The sequence below is a fragment of the Nicotiana tomentosiformis genome, chromosome 3 (genome assembly GCF_000390325.3).
Source record: "Nicotiana tomentosiformis chromosome 3, ASM39032v3, whole genome shotgun sequence".
In the NCBI taxonomy this organism is placed as follows: Eukaryota; Viridiplantae; Streptophyta; class Magnoliopsida; order Solanales; family Solanaceae; genus Nicotiana; species Nicotiana tomentosiformis.
The window spans coordinates 36020546-36042288 of NC_090814.1; the positions used below are offsets into that span (position 1 = coordinate 36020546).

The following is a 21743-nucleotide window of genomic DNA, read 5'->3' on the forward strand; positions in this document are numbered from 1 at the left end:
ACAGTATTTTATTAGCCACGTGGCTCCTTATTTTAATCTATACATATGAGTATAATATACCTGTCACTTTTTGCTCATCCGCCCCATTTATTTTATAACCCCAGTTAAAAATACTTAATCGATGAATTTTTTTTTTTTTAAAAAAAAAAAAATCAAGACCCAAAGACACTCCTCTTGTACACATCTTCATTGAATCCTAATTCTAATTCTTGAAATCATCTGAGACACTTTCTTTAAAGTCAAGTACATATGTATATATACTGTTATCCTTTTGATTATATCATCACAAGTCGAGAATAGGCCACATGTGGAGATAGTGATGATAGTGATAGCACCTAAAAAATGTCTTTCCCATCTCCACTGTCCCAAATAGCCGACCAACTTGATGGTGTTAATGGTGTTGTCGTCGTCGTCGTTGGAACTTTTTCTTCTTCTCCTTTATTTCTTTCTTGATTGTTACTTGCTCCTCATTCTCTGTTTCTCTAACTCTTTTCCTACCCAAGTTCGAAGTCGCTGTTTGTGGAATATCTTTATCTTCTAGCTTAAAGTTTGCAAATTCAAGGGAGAAATTCACTATAGATTTGTTGGTTCTAAGCTTAAACGCTGCAATGTCATATGCCTTAGCTGCCTCTATGGTAGTGTCAAAGGTTCCTAGCCAAATTCGAGTCCCTTTCGATTCGGATCATGAATCTCTGCAGGAAACTTGTCCCCGGGCCGTTGCCTAACTCCTCTCTAATGCTTCTTCTTGCTAGCAACTTTCACTTTCTGAACAACTTGTTGTTTCAGGGGTATCACAATGTTAAGAGAAGGCTTGCATTCTTTGAAGCTCCTCGTCACGACCCCAATTTTCCTCCGTAAAATATCATGACGGCACCTAATCTTTAAAACTAGGTAAACCTAACAAACATGCAGAAATAACTGAAATAATAATTAAAGTCTCAAAATTCAACAACTAATATAAAGAAAAACTCCACGACTCAATATATATATATATATATATATATATATATATATATATATATATATATATACACACACACAATAGCCCAAAAACCGGTGAAATACAAGTCACAACCTCTACGAAGTGATACTGAATATCTCTATACATTAGTGTTTAAATACGAATAAGAAAATAAAATAATCCAGGTGGAAGGGGACTCTGAGGCCTGCGGACGCTGGCAGGTGTACCTTGAAGTCTCCGCGTACGAGCTCAACTCACTGCCTGGACTGGTAGGAGGTACCTGGATCTGCACAAAAGATGTGCAGAAGCGTAGCATGAGGACACCACAACGGTACCCAGTAAGTGTCAAGTCTAACCTCGATAGAGTAGTGACGAAGTCAGGTCAAGGCCTTACTGGATTTAAATAAAGAAAACTGTACGAGTATATAGCAGTGTAGAATGATAAACATGAAATTGAAACAACAATTACATGACAAGGTTAACTACATGTAACTAAAGCAAATAATTCAACACGGAGGAAAACAATGAATGATATGTTAAGGAAACAAAACAACCAAAGACAAGTGCAGCAATAGGGAAGTATCAACAATAGTCACTATCGAGGTACCGCTTCATAGTCTCAAATCACACGAATAAATCACAATATTTCCTTATATCACCGCGGGAGCCTTGCATTTAATTTTAATTTTTCCAAAATAGCATCCCGCATTTTAGCCCACCTTATCACACTGCGTGGCTTCTAGTAGTTCTCCTACTAGCCACGCGTATCAAGTCCACCTTATCTCACCGCATGTGTTTAACCCCAAAACCTTATACTACCGCATGCATATCAATCATAGCTGTCCAACGGGACGGGACGATATTTAGTTGGGACGGTGGCGGAATGGGACAAAACGGGACGGGACAAATGGGACGAAACGGTAGGCCCATCCCGTCCCGCTAATAAACGAAATGGGACGGGACGGGACGGGTTCACGGGCCTTAAGTGCCGTTTTAAAAAAAAATTATTTAAGCATTGAGTTTGGCAACGGCTATTCTTTTGACAATTACTAAGTTTTTAAAGTTTGTAACAACTAATTTTTTGACTTATTTAATAAACTTAAAAATTAAACGAAAATTAGGACACTAAGTAAATAATTATAAAATATTAAAACAAAAAACTTGTAATGAAATATTCTAGTAATTATAAATTTATAATAAAGTTATAATTTATATAATATAATTTTAAGCCATTAAGTAACCAAGTAAGAGTGTAAGACAATTCATAAAAAAAATTCAACGCTTAGAGCCTTTTATTTTATTAATAGAACTTTCAAATCTCACATACAAATATAATTCTTTTGAAGAGCACCTAATATACGCAGCCACCTTCTAGGAAGGGTTCTGTTTAAACTAAGCCTCTTAGTAGGCAATTACAAATTATCATACTAATATTTGTAAGCTCCTATATAACTTCGTTATAACTTATCTATAATTTCTCTCGGACATTGTTCTGAAATTGGCAATGTTGATTGATGTTCCATGAGTTCCATGCCGTCATCGCTCCCAGTGCTAAGTATCTCATTGTATTCTTCTTCTTCCCTAGTGGTTAATTTTTCAAAACCAAGATTTTTTCTTTCTGAATTAATCCAATCTCTGAATAATACGGAAATCTCTAGGCTGTCCTCCGCTAATGAATGTCTATGATCTCCGATTTGAAATCTTGCCGCGCTAAAAGCACTCTCCGATGCTACTGATGATGATTGAATAGCAAGGATATCTCGGGCCATTATTGAAAGTGTTGGAAAAGTCTTGCCACGCTCCCTCCATCATGCCAAAAGTTGTTCGTTGCATTCTTCGTCTTTAATACTTTCCAATCCTTGATTAAGATACGAATCAAGTTCATCATCAATAGAGGAATCAAAACCTGTTATATCATCCATATCTTCCCATAGAACTTCTACTCTAGTCTTAGAAGTAGAAGGAGCAGTTTCACCACCTGTTGTTTCCATAGATTTATATTTATCAAACATTTAGCTTGGCAGTGTTCGAGATATGGTTGTTCATTTTCTTGAATTGCTAAATTCTCATAAATTTTACAAACAAGTCCCTTTGCACCTCTTAATTTTAAAGATGAGCTAAGTATAGTAGCAATTAAATAAACTTGGGGAATATAAAAAAAAATACTTTTTAAATTTTGCAATCATTTCATTAATGGCTGGTGCATTAGTTGGATTAGTTTTATACTTACCAAATATAACAGAAATTCCACAAATATACCATAATATTTGTATAACAGTAGGATAATATATACCAGAAAATTATTTTGTAGCATAATAAAATTTTTCTAAAAGTTAGTAAGCAATTGGAGCCGTTGCCCAACGACTAGAATTCAAAAAAAAAGGACGCGAGACAGGCGGGACGAGACGGGATGAGATGGGATAGGACGGGACAGGCGGGACAGGCTGGACGGGACAAAACGGGACGAAACGGGACGGGACAAACGGGACGAAATGGCCATCTCGTCCCATCTCGTATCCCGTTTAATATGGGCCCATCCCGTTTAGAATTAAGTGGGACGGGACGGGACAGGATAAAACGCGGGACGGGACATGACATCCTGTCCCGTTAGACAGCCTTAGTATCAATATCACAACGTATCACAAATCGCGCTTCAAGTTCCCAATATCACAACTTTCCACATAAACCAACAATAATAGTGTTTTCACAATAAAGAGCCCAACCACAATGTACACAAGAGTCTCAACAACAATAACCGGTAGTGAATAGCTCAACAAGAATAGCATTTCACAACTTAATATTTTGTCTCGATGTAAATCACGGCCTTTATAACTCAATACCAATTTCAACAACAAGATATTCTAAGAATAACAACTTCAAGTAAAGAGTTCACCAGTTAAATAATAAATACAAAATAAAGGAAACAAGAACTTCAACTAAACATGTAGAGCAATTAGCAAGTAAGAGATAAGACAAGTAGACATGTGAAAATAGACTAGAAATAATTATTATAATATGTTAAGGTAACTCAATTAAGGCATGAAAGGAATCTACATAGCTAAAACCGGAAATTTTCATATTTAGCCCATGTACACACTCGTCACCTTGTGTACACCGCTTTCACATATCACAATTATCACAAACAACACCGATCCTAAGGGGTAACTCTCCCACACAAAGTTAGACAAGACACTTAGCTCAAATCACACTAACCCAATCCACTAGTAGGCCTTTCCCTCGATTATCCAACTCCTAACAACTTGCATCTAGCCAAAATAACTCCATACTATAAATATAAACTATAGAAACTAATTCAAACAATAAAATTACGATCTTTACGAAGAAATAAAAAATCAACTCAAAAATTCAACCCGGGACCGCGTGTCGGAACCCAATCAAAATTATAAAATTCGAACACCCATTCGATAACGAGTCCAACCATACAAGAATTTCTCAAATCCTACCTCAAATCGCCTTTCAAATCCCTAAATTTTAGCCTAAGAAGTTCCACAAACTTTTCCCAAATTTTTAACTCCAAAACACTAATTTAATGATGAAAACAATAATATATTCGTGTAATTTAACCAAAATCAAGTTAAAATTTTTTATCCCAATAATCTCCCGAAAATTCGCCTCACACCGAGCTCTCTAAGTCCAAAAGTGGATTATGAAACAAACCCTCAAAATTTCCCATTTCTGCATAGCGAAAGCACTTCTGCGAGCCTTTCATCGCATGTGCAGAAAAACCATCACAGGTACGGATTCCACTAAGCTCAGGGGATTTTGCTTCTGCAGATAAAATCTCGCATCTGCGAGTGCGCTCCTGCGGAAAACTCTCCGCTTCTGCGATGACCGACCAAGCTTGCCCCCTTCCGCATCTGCGATCACTTCTCCGCACCTGCTGATTCGCAGATACGGAAACCAGCTCGCACATGCAATCCTAGCTGGGTAAAGCCAGCTACGCTTCTGCGGTCTACTACTCGCTTTTGCGAGTTCGCACCTGCGGCCAATCCCTCTGCAGGTGCGATGACACCAGATGGTTGGAAACTTCAGCAATAGTACAAATCCAAAAATTGATCTGGATTCAATCCATTTCATACCCGGGGCCCCCGGAACCCCGTCCGAATATATCAACAAGTTCCAAAATACATAACGGACCTACTTGAGGCCAAAAATCACATCAAACAATATCGATTCTACGAATCACAACCCAAATTCAAGCCTATGAACTTCCAAATTCTGAAACTAATGCCGATTCATACCAAAACAACTCCGATTGACTTCAAATTTTGCACCCAATTCATAAAAATGAAATTATGGACCTATTCCAACTTTCGTAATCGGAATCCGACCCCGATATCAATAAAGTCAACTCCCGGTCAAACTTTTCAATCTTCCAATTTTCTAACTTTCGCCAATTCACGTCGAAACGGCCTACGAGCCTCCAAATCCACATTCGGACACGCTCCTAAGTCTAAAATCATCATACGGAGTTATTGGAACCATCAAAACTCCATTCCAGAGTCGTCTATATAAAAGTCAAACTACGGTCAATTCTTATAACTTAAACCTCCAACTTAGGAACTATGTGTCCTATTCCATTCTGAAACTCACCTGAAACCAAAATCAAATACCCCCGGCAAATCATATAACCATAATACAACATAGATGAGGAAATAAATAGGGGATCGAGGCCAAAATACTCAAAACGAACGGTCGGGTCGTTACACTCCTTTGCTTCGGGGAATTCGAACTGCTACGAGCAGCTAACACATTTAGTTTTGTTTTAAACTCTGCCTTTTGAATTGTTAAAGAAGCTTGAGATTTCAAGATTGGAACTTTGTCCTATGTCGACATAGTTGAGAGTTGGTTCAAAGGAGAAAGTGTGGTCCGGAGATTTAGAAGAGGAGGAGCTTTGAGAATAAAGGGTAGTTACGAGACAATAATGTTCCTTGAAAATATTATCATCAAGAAGATGCTACATAATAAAATTAAGTGTGCAATTTCTCTTGTGGTGAAGCCACTTTTGATCTTCTAACGAGGCGATGAAAGAGAGTTGGAGAATCTAATTCCAGCTATATATATTCAAATTCTTGAAAAATTCAATGTTGAAGAATATTGAGTTGAGTGGAAAAGAAAGTGTGAGATTACTGTTATAAAGGTCAGAAATTTGAGGCTCAGAGGTTTCATAGGAGCCTTCTGGGGTATAGAAAGGAAACATCTTGTGGCCTAATCCAACCGAGTTATAAAATAAACAGGACGGTATATTATACTTATATGTATGAACTAAAATCAAGAGCCACATGGCCCAATAAAATGCTGTCAACACATTAAAATTATGGCCCACATCTGCTGCCGCTAAATCAAGGGATATGTTTAGCAACAAAAATAACAGTAGAGGCAGTTTGGACTAATAGGTGAAGAATGAAAGGTAATTTTATTTTACCAAATAATAGGGGTAATTTTGACCCTTTCTTGAATTTCAAATTTGTCCATCTCAGTAAGTTAAAATAATGGACCAAATTTCAAAACTAACACTAATTTACAAATATTATTTCAAATCATTATATCTATATCTATATACTTTATTAAAAGTATAAAGCCTCTTAGTGAAATGTCATTCGTTTTGTTTTACCCTTTAAAATTAGACTTAACATTAGATAAAATCATAATTTAATTATTCTTTTAATATGTAAATTTTTGAAATCAACTAAATTTTAATTATTAAATTTTTTCGTATTTGAATTATATAGGACGTTCTAATATTTAAAACTTTAAAATAGATATTATTTGAGAGAAATAAGAGTATCACGTTTTCCGTTCCTTATATTTGTTGACTGTAGTTTCCATATGAAACATGTATAACATTCATTCTTCTTATAAGGAACTTATATAATTCTAAGGTGAAGTTTCTAGATATTGTTGCTATTAAAAGTGAGAGATTTGCATTTAATAAAATAGTTATTCTAATTATTGAATGTAGTTTTCAAGTATTACACAAAAATTTGATGAAGAGAAAATATTGTTAGAGTATGAAAGGAGTTCAAAAATTATCTTTATGTTCTATACTATTATAAAAGCATGAAAGCCCTATGCAAAAAAAATATTTTTTTAATGTTGAGAGTAAATAAATTAAGTCTTTGAATTAACTACTTAGCAAAAAAAATCAATTTCATTTGTTTCTAAAATCATCATATAAGTAAAATAGTACAGTTGAATTTATAACGTAGTTTATAGACACGTGAATTAATTCAATCCAAGAATATAAAATAACTAAGAGCAGAAATAAATTGATTAAATAAACTTGAAGAAAATACAAGCCTGACTGCGAGATGAGCTTCTCCGGGAGTAAGAATAAGAATAGTATATAGAACAAAAAGAAAGAAAGTTGTTAACAGAACAAGAGCAAATTTAGCCTTTTTGTGTACAAATGTTTTCGTGTTCAACAATGAACACAAATTCTTCTATTTATAGTTCAATTCAGGGAGACAAGATCCCCAAATCAAGCTATTATGAATAAAACCCTCTTGAAAGCTGCATAACGGTTGAGTATAAATGCAAAGATTCTTTATAATGGTTGCTCATTGAATGCTGTCTTTTTCAACCGATATCTTCCTTTCAGATCTTCGTCCCTGGTTCCAATGCCTTCAAAACTTACTCAGTACTGGTCACATGTTTGTAACCGGTGCCAACTACCTGCTGACTCATATCTTACTTGTCTTTACTTCTACGTGTCAACTCGTCGGGCATCCACCTGCCGTTCATCAATTTTACCCCATACAGATAGTTTTCCTATTTTTCAGTGACTAAAATTTATATTACCGGGAAGTAGATAAGACCTTTTTTCTTGGCGGCAAACTTCCTCAACGGTTTCTGACACTTGAAAGTGACGCACGTCTCCTTCCATTTAATGAGTTGAACACATGTTATCCCGTGATTCGGAAAATAATTTTGCTAGTTTTCTAGGTAATGATGACCATGAATTCTGCTGTCTATAAACTTCTCCACTTCTCATTATTTTTACCTTTCACTCTTTCAAACTCTTCTTCCTCGAATTTTCTTAAAGCTTTTTTACAAACCTCTCTTTCTCAGTAAAATCCTCATACTCAAGTTTTTCCATCATCATGTCTTCTACTACCTCTTTCCCTGGAAACGCAAGCATTTACATCGATGTGTCCCTTTTAAGAAGAACAAAACCAAGAAAGCCAATGCCGGTCCTCCTACTACCAACACAATCATCCCCTCTCAACTAAATTCTGAACGGATCTTCAAGTACAAAAGGAACCTATCAATCCTAAAAATGATAGAAATTGGCCCGTCAGCAAATGTCCTTCCATATGTCCTGCTAGTATCCCTGTTGTTAAAGAAGATTGTGATTGGAAAAATATTAAAGTTTTAGCCCCAAATAAAGTGGAAAGGGTCATCTTCAGCAAACTAGAGTTCATGTACATTTTTACGTACCCTTTTACTTTAAGTATCGCCGAAAAATTGATCCCATTATTTTAGAGTTTTGCCATAACTACCAAATTTGTTTGGCTCTGGTAGGTCCATTAATTTGGCAGACAATATTTTGCCTTAAGGTACTGTGTTCCCGGGCTAGTGAAACCCACACTCTTGCTCATATGATCAACCTCTACTCCGCAAAGATTTTTCGAGGAAGCATGATCAAACTTAGTAAATGAGGTCATCATGCCATCATCACCAGTGTTGATCATGATAATGATCGTGGTTGGATGGAAAAGTTCGTTGTCATTGCTATCGGGGACATTCTTCCGGCGAAAACACCTCCTATCCATGAATCCTGGAACTTTACTTGTAAGTTTTTCAAATATTCTTTTCCTACTTTGTTAAAGAAAATTCCTCCTTTACTAACTTTTATTTCTCTTATTTCAGCTACCCGTTGGGTTCCACTATCGGTTCAGAACCTGACCTAATGGGTACAAAAGATTTTAGATACTTTCACACAGACTCTCGTAAGTGGAAAGAAATTTCACCCAAATTCAACTGGAAGGCCAAGAACAATGGTACGTAAATTTCTCTTTTTCCTTTTTAATCCCCAACATAACCTAGTACAAATTTGCTAACTCCCTTTCATAATACACAGGCCTTCCGAAGGGATCTTCTTTATGCCATGTTGTTGAGGTTTCTAATGACCCAATGGTTGCTCATCGACGGATTCGATCAGCCATTGATCGAAAGAGGGCTCATGATGCCGCTCTTGCTTTCGGTGAAGGCCCATCTTCTCTAAGTCCCCAGCCTAAAGAGAAAAAATAAAAAAGAAGACGTACCTCTAAGGCTGAGATTCAGGAGAAGCCTTCCACAGAAGAAACCCCGGTAGGACCGGTCAGATTGGTCCTTGATGAAGAAGAAATCGAGGATGATGAAGAAGCGGTTTCTCTTCAAAGATAAAGAAAAACTTCCCCTACTTAACTGGACACTCAACCACTGGTCATTCGAGGGATCTTTACAGAAATGGAAATGGTTGAAAATGCAGAGTCCCATTTTTGAGCTCCAATTGTTGCTTCCGGTCAGGGGAGTTCTACCTCTGATATTCCTCCTTCTCCTACTTCATCACCAGCTGCAGTATCATCAGCTCCTGCCTCACCACCGGACCCACCTGAACAAATGGAAGGTGTTCGTTCCCTTGGTCACCCGATCATGGGAACATTGAGAACACTTTCCTGGCACCTATCCAAAACCCCGATGGTAAATGCAGTGTCATTCTTTCGGTTTCGAATGAGTGCCACTTACTCTCCAAGCCGGTGGGAGTTGCCAACTACTTGAAGCCTTTGGATTCAAACAAAGACCGGTAAAAGATGGAGGCTCTTTCTGCGGAATGTCTGATCAATATCAGCATACACTTTGCTGCTCAGGTATCGTCTTACTCTTCTTCTTTTTTTCCCCTTGCTAAACATTATTCTTAAAAACTTTATTCTTTGACTTTTCATGCTAACCTCCTTGCCTCCGAAGGCTTGCAAAAGATGATCCAAGCCAAAGAAGTACTTGCTGCGGAATGAGATCGAATTGTTGTTGAACGAGATCAACTCGTTAAGCGTCTCCCGTCTTTAGAGGCAAAACATACTCAGATAGGCAAACTTGAAGCCCGGTTGGAGCAATCTGAGCAAGAAAAGATGGTTCACAGCCAAGAAGCCACTTAGTAGCATACAGAACTCAAGGAATTGAAGGTCAAGTAGGCTGCGTTACAGGATGCTGTAACTGCGACAGCCAAATGTGAGTATGCTTCCATGGAACAAATCAGTAACTTGGAAGCAAGCTTACATTCCAACACAAAGGAGGTTGCTGCTGCCGAGGAGAAAAGAGCTAGGATGGAGGAAAGGCTCAAAAAGGTCATGGAGCAGAACCGCGAACACGCGAGGACAAATACTGACATTTGTCGGACCTATGGCATCGTGATGGCTGAAAATGAACAGTTGTAATCCAAAATTAAAAGCTTCGAGCCAAAATCCAAGATCAAGAAAACTTTTTTCTCTCTGAGAAAACTTATGTGATTTATCACATGAGGAGAAAAACCTTGAAGGAGGCCAAAAAAGGCATTTCAAACATAGATGGCTGCATTGTTGAGGCTCTTGAATTGGAGATAACCTCCCTCGATAACATTCCTGCTTGGGCCACTACTTCAAGCTCCTCGAGCACATGTTCTGATTCCTCAGGAACTGAAGATAAAGCTAAAGAAGAAGATAAGGACAAGGATGAAGGTACTGAACTGGATGCAGAACATCCTTCATCTTCAAAAGATGCAGCAAAGACTTCTCTTCCTTCAGACTCCGCCGACAAAACCAATTAATGTAATTTTTTTTGTGTAACTATGCCGAAACTTCTATTGAGCTTGGAAATTTAAGAAATAAAAGACATCTCTTGCTTGCAAAAATGTTTTTTCCATTTGATAAAGTTCGGGAATTTCTTACATCCGATAACTTTTATTCCGGGCATTCATTCTTCCGATTTTTATCCTTTAACTATGAGGGTTTTATAAGAGAGGGACCTTATATTTACGGTGCTCTTGAAGAGGACGTCTCCCGTTCATTCCGGCACAAGCATTTGAAGGTCAGTTGCTGCAATTTGTGCAAAAATGGCCAAAAACCACCTTGAAACTCACCTGAGCCCCCCCGGGCCTCACCAAAACATCCCAACACGAACATGATCGTAAGCTAAAAACACCAAAATAACATCTAACTCGCTCGCTACCTCAAATCATCAAAATAACATCAAAATTCAAGAATCAATCATTAAAAATCATATTTTCAAGTTCACAACTCAATTTCCCTGTTTTTCACATAATTTGCCGAAACAACCTCGAGTCACCCGGAATCCCAACCAAACATGCGTAAAACCAACCAAAATCGGTAAAATACCGATCCGAGGTCGTTTACCATAAACGTTGACCGTGGTCAACTCTAGTTGTGTTTAAAGACAAAAATCACTTTTGTTTTTTAAATTTTCACATATGAACTTTATAGAAAATGACACAGACCACGCACACAATTGATAAATTATCAAATAAAGCTACGGGAGGTCTCAAAACAGATATAAGGGAGCTAGTACTCAAAATGACATGTTGGGTTATCACATTCTCCACTTATAAAAGAAACGTTCATCCTTGAACATACATATAAGTGTACTTGGTTTGGTAAAAAGATGTGGGTAGCTACTCCTCATATCGGACTAGGACTCCCACATAGCCTCCTCAATCAGCTGACCTCTCGAATGCACTTTGACAGAAGGAAAACTCTTAGATCTCAACTTTTGAACCTGTCGGTCTAGAGTAGCCACCGGCTCCTCCTCACAGGCCAAATTTTCATCAAATTGCACTGTGCTGAAGTCTAAAACATGTGACCTATCCTCATGGTACTTCCGAAGCATGGAAATGTGAAATACCGGAAACCTCCCAAACTCTATCCAAAATCTCTAACTGGCCGATAAACCTCGGGCTCAACTTACCCTTATTCCCAAACCGCATCACGCCTTTCATAGGCGACACTCAGAGAAGAATCTTCTCACCTTCCATGTAAGCCACATCTCAAACCTTCTGGTCCGTATAACTCTTTTGCCCGGACTGAGCTGTACGAAGCCGCTCCTGAATCATCTTTACCTTCTCCAAAGAATCACGAACCAAGTCCGTGCCCAACAATCTAGCCTCACAACAAACCAACCGGATATCAACATTGCCTCCCATATAAGGCCTCGTATAGAGCCATCTGAATGCTCGACTAATAGCTATTGTTGTAGGAGAACTCTACTAAAGGTAGGAACTGGTCCTACTGATCCAAGAAATCCATTGAGCATGCTCGCAACATGTCCTCCAAAATATAAATAGTATGCTCAGACTATCCGTCCGTCTGAGGATGAAATGTAGTACTCAGCTCGACCTGCGTGCCCAACTCATGCTGCACGGCTCTCCAAAAGTGTGATGTGAACTATGTGCCCCGGTCTAAATTGATGGAAATGGGCGCACCGTACAGACGGATAATCTCCCGGATGTAAATCTGAGCTAACCGCTCTGAAGAATAGGATGTCATCATCGAAATGAAGTGTGCGGACTTAGTCAACCGGTCCATAATAACCCAAACAACATCATATTTCCTCAAGGTTTGTGTTAAGCCTACCACAAAATCCATAGTGATGCGCTCCTACTTCTACTTCGGTATCTCCAATATCTGAGTCGACCCACCCAGTTTCTGATATTCATACTTCACCTTTTGACAATACAAACACCGAGAGACATGACCAACAATAGTGCTGATTCAAGTCACGATATATTTTCGTGACACCTGGGTGAATGGAATACCGTGAATTGTGAGCCTCCTCAAGCATTAACTCTCTCAACCCATCAATATTCGAAACACAAATCCAGCCCTGAAGCCGCATAACACCATCATCTCCAATCGCAACCTCCTTGGCAGCACCCCATTGCACCGTGTCTTTTAACACCAACAAGCGAGGATCATCAAACTGGTGAGCCTTGATACGCTCCAACAATAATGACTGTGCCACAACACAAGCAAGAACCCAACTAGGCTCTGAAACATCCAACCTTATGAACCGATTGGCCAAAGCCTAAACATCCATAGCTAATAGCCTCTCCACTGCCGGTAAAAATGCCAAACTGCACATGGTCTCTGCCTTCATACTCAATGCATCGGCCACTACATTGGCCTTTCCCGAATGATATAATATGGTGATATCATAATATTTCAGTAACTCTAACCATCTCCGTTGCTGTAAATTAAGATCCTTCACCTTGAATAGAAGTTGGAGACTCTGATGGTCAGTATAGACCTCACATGGGATGTCGTAGAGATAGTGCCTCCAAATTTTGAGCACGTGAACAATGGCTGCCATATCCAAATCATGCATAGGGTAATTCTTCTCATGAACCTTCAACTAACGAGACGCATAGGCAATCACCCTACCATCCTGCATAAATACCGTGCCAAGTCTAATACGTGATGCATCATAATACACAGTGTAAGATTCTGAACCTGTGGGCAACACCAACACCGGGGCTGTAGTCAAGTAAGTCTTGAGCTTCTGAAATCTCGCCTCACGCTCGTCGGACCATCTGAAAAGAGCACCATTTTGGGTCAACTTGGCCAATGGGGCTGAGATAAATGAAGACCCCTCTACGAATCGTTAATAGTAACCCGCCAAATCCAAGAAGCTCTGAATCTCTGTATAGGTCTAGGCGAGTTCTGAACTGCCTCAATCTTCTTAGGATCCACCTTGATAACCTCAAAAGACACAACATGACCCAAAAAGGCAATCGAGTGTAACCAGAACTCACACTTCAAAAACTTTCCATATAATTGACGATCCTTCAAAGTCTGAAGTACAATCCATAGGTGCTACACATGCTCCTCTCGACTACGAGAGTAAACCAAAATAACATCAACGAAGACAATCATGAACGAATCCAAATACGGCTTGAACACTCGGTTCATTAAATCCGTGAAGGCAGTTGGAGCATTAGTCAAGCCAAATAACATCACCAAGAACTCGTAATGACCATATCGAGTCCTAAAAGCTGTCTTAGGGATATCCGATGCCCTAATCTTCACCTGACGGTAGACTAATCTTAAGTTAATCTTAGAAAACACCTTGGCACCCTGAAGCTAGTCAAATAAATCATCAATCCTAGGCAACAAATACTTGTTCTTGATGGTGACCTTGTTCAACTGCCGATAATCTTTGCACATCCTTATTGATCCGACCTTTCTCTTGGAAAACAACACCGACGCACTCTAAGGTGAAATACTCGGTATAATAAATCTCTTGTCAAGAAAATATTGCAACTGATCCTTTAATTCTTTCAACTTAGTTGGATCCATACGATACAACAGAATAAAAATAGGCGGAGTGCCCGGAACCAAATCAATGGAAAATTTGATATCCCTGTCGGGTGGCATACCCGACAAATCTATAGGAAACACCTCAGGAAACTCACTCACAACTGGTAGCGAATCCATAAAAGGAACCTTTGCACTAGAATCATGGATATAAGCAAAATACGCCAAACACCCCTTCTGGACCATATGTCGAGACTTCAAATATGAAACCAACCTTGCTAGTGGAGTGGCTGTGAGTCCCTCTCCACTATAATCTAGGCAACCCTGACATAGCTAAAGTCACAGTATTGGCATGATAGTCCAAGATAGCTTGATACCAGGACAACCAATCCATACCAAGAATGACCTCAAGATCTACCATATTCAACAACAAAAGATCAACTACAATATGAAAGACATTAATAGTAACAACACATGACCTATACACCTGATCAACTACTATAGAGTCTCCAACCGGTGTCGACACAGAAATAGGGACATCAAGAGAATCACGTGGCATACTCAAATGCGAAGCAAAATATGAAGACACATAAGAATATGTAGAGCCCAGATAAAACAACACGGAAGCATCTCTATGACAGACTAAGATAATACCTATAATAACTGGATCAGATGACTCTACCTCAGGTCTAGCTAGAAATACATAACAACGGGGCCGAGCCCCACCAATTTAACCTCCACCTCTCGGACGTCCTCTCACTGGCTGGCCTCCACATCTAACTATCTGACCATAACCTTGGGCTACCTAACCCCCGCCTCTAGCTGATTGTGTGGGGTAGTGAAGCCATCAGTGCTGGAATCATGGCACGAGTGCCCTACTGTGGTGTGCTGCTCTACGACTTCAGGAAAAACTTCGTGGCGTGCCTTAGATCCCCACAAGTATAACAAGCACTCGACTGACATCAGTGCTGACCCTGGAACTGTACTTGTCGACTTGAATAACCACCTTAATAACTTTGTATCAGAGGTGCACTAACCAGAGCTAAAGGAACACAATATGTTAGTTGCTTGGGACGAGATCCATATGCATTGTCGCTGACTGGGTAGATCTAACTAGACCAACCTGATAGGATGGCCTCTACCAAAGAACCCTGCCTCCAAATGAGGCACCACTAAATCCTCCAAAATGACGCGGCCTCTTGTCAGAGGTCATCTCCCTAGCCTGACCTCTGATGTGCTCGATCCTCCTAGTAATCTCCACTACCCGAGTGAAAGAAATATCATCCTCGGTCTCTCTGGCCATCTATAGAATGATGCCATATATAAGGCCATCTATGAAACTACGCACCTTCTCCCTCTCAGTAGGGATTATGATAGCTGCATGGCGTGATAAATTCACAAATCTGGTCTCATACTGAGTAACATCTGCTACCCTGCTGAAGGCGCTCAAACTGACTACAGAACTCCTCTCCCTAGGTGAAGGGGATGGACTTCTCTAAGAACAACTACGAGAACTGAGCCCATGTAAGAAGAGGTAAACCTGTTGGCCTACCCTGTACATACAACTACCACCACCTTTTGAAAGAATCATGCATCTGAAACACTATGAAATCAACTCTGTTGGACTCCACTATACCTATGTTGTACAATATCTCGTGGAAACAGTCCAAGAAATCATGGGGTCCTCAAAAGGTATACCACTAAAGTGAGGGGGAAACAACTGGGTGAACTTGTCCAACCTCTTCATCCCCTCAGCTGATATTGCGGGTCTCTGCTCGGACTGTGTAGCAACAACAGGCTGAACTCTCCCAACTGGTAGGTCTGCTGGGGTCTGATACTTATGAGCCATCTGCTCTAGAGTGTGATTAGCGGGAGTCTGGGATCCTCCCCCGGCCTGAGAAATGGCTGGTGCCAAAAGAAACACACCAGCATGTGCCATACTCTCCATCAAGCCAACCATGCGGACTAAGGCGTCCTGAAGCACTGGGTTAGCAATGAACCCCTTTGGGACCTGAGCTGGTCCAACTGGCTCGGTCGAAATAGGGATCTCATCCTCCTACTATATTTGAGGCTCAACAACAGGTGTCGTTGCGCGTGCTCTAGACTGAGCTCTGCCTCTACCTCGGTCATGGCCCTTACCCCTGGTAGTGGCTACAGTCAGGGGCTCTGAATCCTGGTCAACTACGGATGTCGTACGTGTCCTCACCATTTGTGAGAGAATAAGAGAAGATTGATTTAAACTCAATGATAGAACAAAGTTGCACGATAGAGAAAGAAAGAAAGTGAAATTTCCTAAAGCCATATAGCCTCTAGAAGATAAGTACATACGTCTCCATACCGATCATCAAGACTCTACTAAGCTTGCTCATGACTCATGAGACCTATGCAACCTACTTCTCTGATATCAACTTGTCACGAACGAAAGCCCAACCAATCGAGGTCATGATGGCGCCTAACAATGCTTGCTAGGCAAGCCAACACACAAGAGATGAATAGGAAGAACCTCTATAAAAGACTGACAATAGATTAATAACAAAACGTAAAGGCAATTCTGATATAAACACAATAAGTCTAAAACCAACATCTAACGCGAATATCCCAATATGTGAAGTCACAAGTACATGAGCTTCGGGATTATACTAAATACAATATTTGGAAAGGAAATACAATACTGTCTGAAATAAAATGGAAACAGTATATAGGAACTAGGAAAGTTATTCTAAGGCCTACGAACGGAATGCAGCTCTACTTTGAATCACTGCCTGGTAGCTGCTATGTACCTCTTAGAACTCCATTGGTACCAATGTCAGGATCTGCACAAAAAGTGAAAAAGTATAGTATGAGTACAATCGATCCAATATACTTAATCAGTGTCGAGCCTAACCCCAACAATGTAGTGACAAGGCTAAGACAAGACACCTGCTATAAACCTATGCAGTTATATATCAATAGCAACAGAATAACAAGTAAAGAAACCAAAGTAAAAACGGGATAGGGATATATGAAAGGGGCAACAATCAGAAACGTAAAGTAAAGTATCACAGAGTAAACATGTTTCAAAAGTATTTAACAAAAACCACAAAGCCAAGTTCACATTCCAAATATCAAGTAAAAACAGTGAATTCAATAAATTACATGGCATCACCCTTCGTACTTTTACTTTCTTCCTCACCATATAATATAAACGGAAGTGCACGGTGTTGCACCCTATTTTGCACAGGTCAAAACAAAATACAATTTGTGGTTCCTTTGAGGTTAATAAAAAAAGTGTGGCCACCTAATATTTAAAGGTATACTAGGATACCTATAAGTCCATAAAGATCAACATCTTAATGGTTCGCTAAACCAGTGAGAATTCGGGTAAGAGTTCTAGTTATTCTAAGGAAAATGTAGCATCCCTTAAAATCCATATTAAAGTAGTTCTTTAAACTTAGGCTAAATATGGGGAAAGAATTATTTATATCCTAGTCAAGTAGTTGTTAAGGTTGCTAAAGGGGTCTATATGAAAGCCTAATTACAGTGATAAAATGCTTTATCTTACTAAAAATGCTTGATTTGAAAATAGGTTTATAGCTTTAGAAAAGAATGCCTAATTTTAAAACTAAGTTATAAGACTTATTCAAAATAATGACTTGTTTAAAAGAATGCATGTGTATACTAATGCTAGCCTTTATGACCCAAAACGTGTATACCTTGACTGTTTCAAAAGACTCATTTGGTCTAAGTTATTTGACTTCCCAAAATAATTTTTCATCCTTGTAAAACTACAGATCAATTTTGAATCATGCAATCATCCCTTTTCTGAAATGTTTTGTGCCAAATTTTCCTAAGTGACTCAACTGAAGAATTTTCAAAAGTGTTTCGCTTAAACTTGATTTAATTCTGCAAACGCTTCTAAAGAAAACTCGTCAGAAAAACATAAGTGAATGAAAAAGAACATTATTGATAAAGTTGACGATACATATTCAGGTTTTTGAGGTTATTAGCCTTATAAAGTAAAAAAGTTATCTTAATCATATTTACCTTTTACCCTACGAGATTCTGATTATCCTAAGATCATTTTCTAAACAACCACAACAAAGATAAGATCACATAACATCACTGTTAGTTTCATAATACAACATATATATAGAAACAGGCTAACAACAGTAGTGATATAAAGTAAAGGAAGGGAACTGGACTCTGTGGTAGGCTGGCAATTATTTAGGCCAAATTTAAATTCAATCAGTAGTAGGCTTCAACAGACATGGATGCGACGAGGAGAGGCGGCCTAATTTATTTGAATTTGGGCCAGAGTTTACAATAAACTCAGCAGGCCCAATATGCTCATGCAAAAGAGAGGGAACTTAATTAGTACTTGCAGATAGAAGGCAAAAGCAGAAACATAACAACGAACATAAGTATGATCTAAAATAAACAAAGAAAAGCCAAATTTTATTTGTGATACCTCTTTAGAGATTAACCAAAGCCAATAACCAATGGTTAGAGTGAACTACTTTTCACTTACAAGGTTGTCCTATGAACCCGTGGCACTTCAGAGTTCACAAGGGTCTCTAAGGCCCCAAGCAGTGCTTGTGCTAGGGTGGGTCCCTTGGTAGTGAAATTAGGTCCACAACAAAGACATTATCTATTGAACTTTATTTTTCCATAGAGGTTTGAATACAAAACATTGACTCAAAACTTCAACTAAACTTGCTGGCCAGGTAGACCTAAACAGTCAACATGAAACAAGCTTTTAAGAAGGCCTAATGTAAACATGATATTATTTTAAGAATTCAGTGAGGTGAAGGCACACGTAATTTTAGAATAACACCATATCAAAGAACATCATTTTATGAATGAAGAATAAATCTAAACATTATGACACAGATAACAGGATGCTAGATATGTTTTGTGTTTCAAATATTCTCATCATTTTAATCATGGCTAAAGGCACAATCATCATCACATATGGCTATGAGGTCTCAGAAATCCCTTAAATGGTTTCAATAGCTTAGAAGGAAACTTAGAATCCTTTCATATGTAACAACACATATAGCTTCACTATCTCAAACAAACATAGTCAAATGAGAGTCACATAGGTAAATATTGTCAACAGTATACTCCTTTTGGCATACTTACTATGTTAAAGACGATTTCAAGTCTAGAATGTCATTCCAAATTACCTAAGGTACTTACCAGAGTTTTAGCCAATATAATCACTCAAACATGTACTCATTTATTGGGTTTCAACAGAGGCCTAGTGCCTTACTCAGGTTAGACAAAGACACAATACTAACACACATGGCTTTACACTTAGTGAGTCTAAGTCCTTAGAAACTCAAACTCTAAGGAAACTAAACTAGCTGCAGGACAATGACTTAGAGACAAACAAATACATAGTCAGGTGGATAGTTCATGATCACACTTCATTGAGTATCAAGCAGCCTAGGTTAAGTATTTTAGACTTAGAATTAACCTCACAAAGGTCATGCTAACAAAGAAAACAATAATAGCTATTAAACAGAATAGGGTGATTAAATTTTGATCTTAAGTAGGACCCTATAGGTATGGTATCTACAACAAGGCAACATTATGATAAAAAGGGTGGGATTTGCAGTAAAGACAACAAGGAACTCAAATCAACAATGGTTTAAACTAACAGTCCAAGCAGTGCAAACTTCAGCAGCCTATTGTGAACTTAGACCACTAAGCCTTATAGGCATGACTTTCATAACAAAACAGTAGTATGATGATAAGAAGTATCATTTACATACCAACAAGCAAACAAATATCTTCAAAGCAACAAAGGTTTTAGCCAACAAAGTAAAATCATTGTTAAACCATGAACATGTAACATGCTAAGTAAATAAATCTCACAACATACTTCATATCATGTTCATTCTAACTAGGTGAGAAAAACACGGCTGCCAATATAAGATTCAACACACTTTAGACAAATCAAGTAGAATAACTACACATGATAAGTTATGAAAAAATTAAATCATTGAAACGAATTGAATGAAGGCGCACTGACTTCCTTAGGGCAGCAAACCAAGGTCTTGACTTTAGCCGTTAGGAACTAGTGCCCACAGTCAGCTCAAGAATAGATTAGCTTGACTAGAATTGAAAGAGATGAAAGAATTAAAAAAAAGAGAGCAAATAGACATATATTTTAAAGCTTTATTGTAGTTGCATTTATTTATGTTGATTCATTGTTAGGTGAAGGCATTAAAGCAGATATTTATAGCCAAAGATTAGGGATTTTAGGGTTTGTGTTTTTGAACTCTCAAATTCAAAATTGATAGAAAATAAAGAACAATAATGAGCACCGATGAAAGAACTTATGACGATATCAAGGGAAAAGATAAAAAAAAATCAGAGGGAAAAGAGAGTGAAGATTTACCTTCTCAAAAGTGACGAAATAGACTAGCCGTTTGAAGCCGATGACCTCTGAACAAAGCCTTTACCCATAGGTCCCCACGTTTGATCTCTGGGTCGTCAAACGTCACGATGAGGTCAAGATTCCTCCAAATATGAAGGGTACATGCGAGCTTTAATGGAGGATTTGAAAAATGAAGGTGCGATGATGATGTCATATGTTTTTCATGTTTGAATCTAGGATTTTGGATTTTGATATTTTAAAAGAGATGATGGAAATAGAAATAATTTCAGCTGAATTCTCGGCTAACATGATGATGATGGTCTCACAATGGTCTTATAGTGATTTTGCACTCATTTGTGATATGTTTTAGGGAATTCAAAGGTTGGAGAGGATGAGAGAGAGATGAGAGAAAGGGGTAATGGGGTGGCTAGCAAATGAGTGGAGTGATTAGGGTTTAAGGGGTCTGGTATGTTTTAAGTGAGAGAAGAAAAGTGGACCGTTGGATGAGATGGATCAACGTCTCAGAAAATTTGCACTAAAGATAAAAGAAATTCAATCATGGGGAATAAAATAGGGGCCGTTGGATCATTTTGATCCAACGGTTGAGATTAAAACTGGCAAAATTAAAATTAAAAGGGAAAAGAATAATTAATCTGGACTGTTGATAAATGTGATCAACGGTCCATGTGAGGTGTGTTTGAGCTGCTGATGTAGCAAAACGGGATTGATGGAGGGGATATGGCATGAATTGCCAAGTAGAAAAGGGTGGTTGCATTGATTTTGGGCCTGGACGGGTCAAAGACACTTTTTGGGCCATTTTATTGGGCTTTTGTAAGAAAAGGTTGAAAATATATTGAACATATGGCCATTATAATTAGAATCCATCTATTGCAAGTATAATCCATTTAAATATTAATCCCTTTTCATAATTAAATTAATTAAACTTCTTTAATCCCAATAAGATATAATAAAGTATAATTGACGGATATAATATTAACAAATTTTTATAAGCTAATTTCATATTTTCAAAATGGTTAAAATATATAATATCTATATTAAAATCACAAAAAGCCGATTGATTAATTAATTAAAATAACATAGGTGATATAACTGT

General features: G+C 38.3%; 1 long non-coding RNA gene and 1 pseudogene across 1 annotated transcript; both read right to left on the reverse strand.

Annotated features, from left to right (window-relative positions):
- Window positions 1-289: 289 nt before the first annotated feature.
- On the reverse strand, window positions 290-8757 carry LOC104103722 (ethylene-responsive transcription factor 5-like; annotated as a pseudogene).
- Window positions 8758-16771: 8014 nt separating this feature from the next.
- Window positions 16772-21282, reverse strand: LOC104092682 (uncharacterized). Its single transcript, XR_685484.4, has 2 exons — window positions 20651-21282; window positions 16772-17078 (listed from the first exon to the last, which is right to left on the reverse strand). It is a non-coding gene; the product is annotated as an uncharacterized lncRNA (long non-coding RNA).
- Between the last annotated feature and the right edge of the window lie 461 nt (window positions 21283-21743).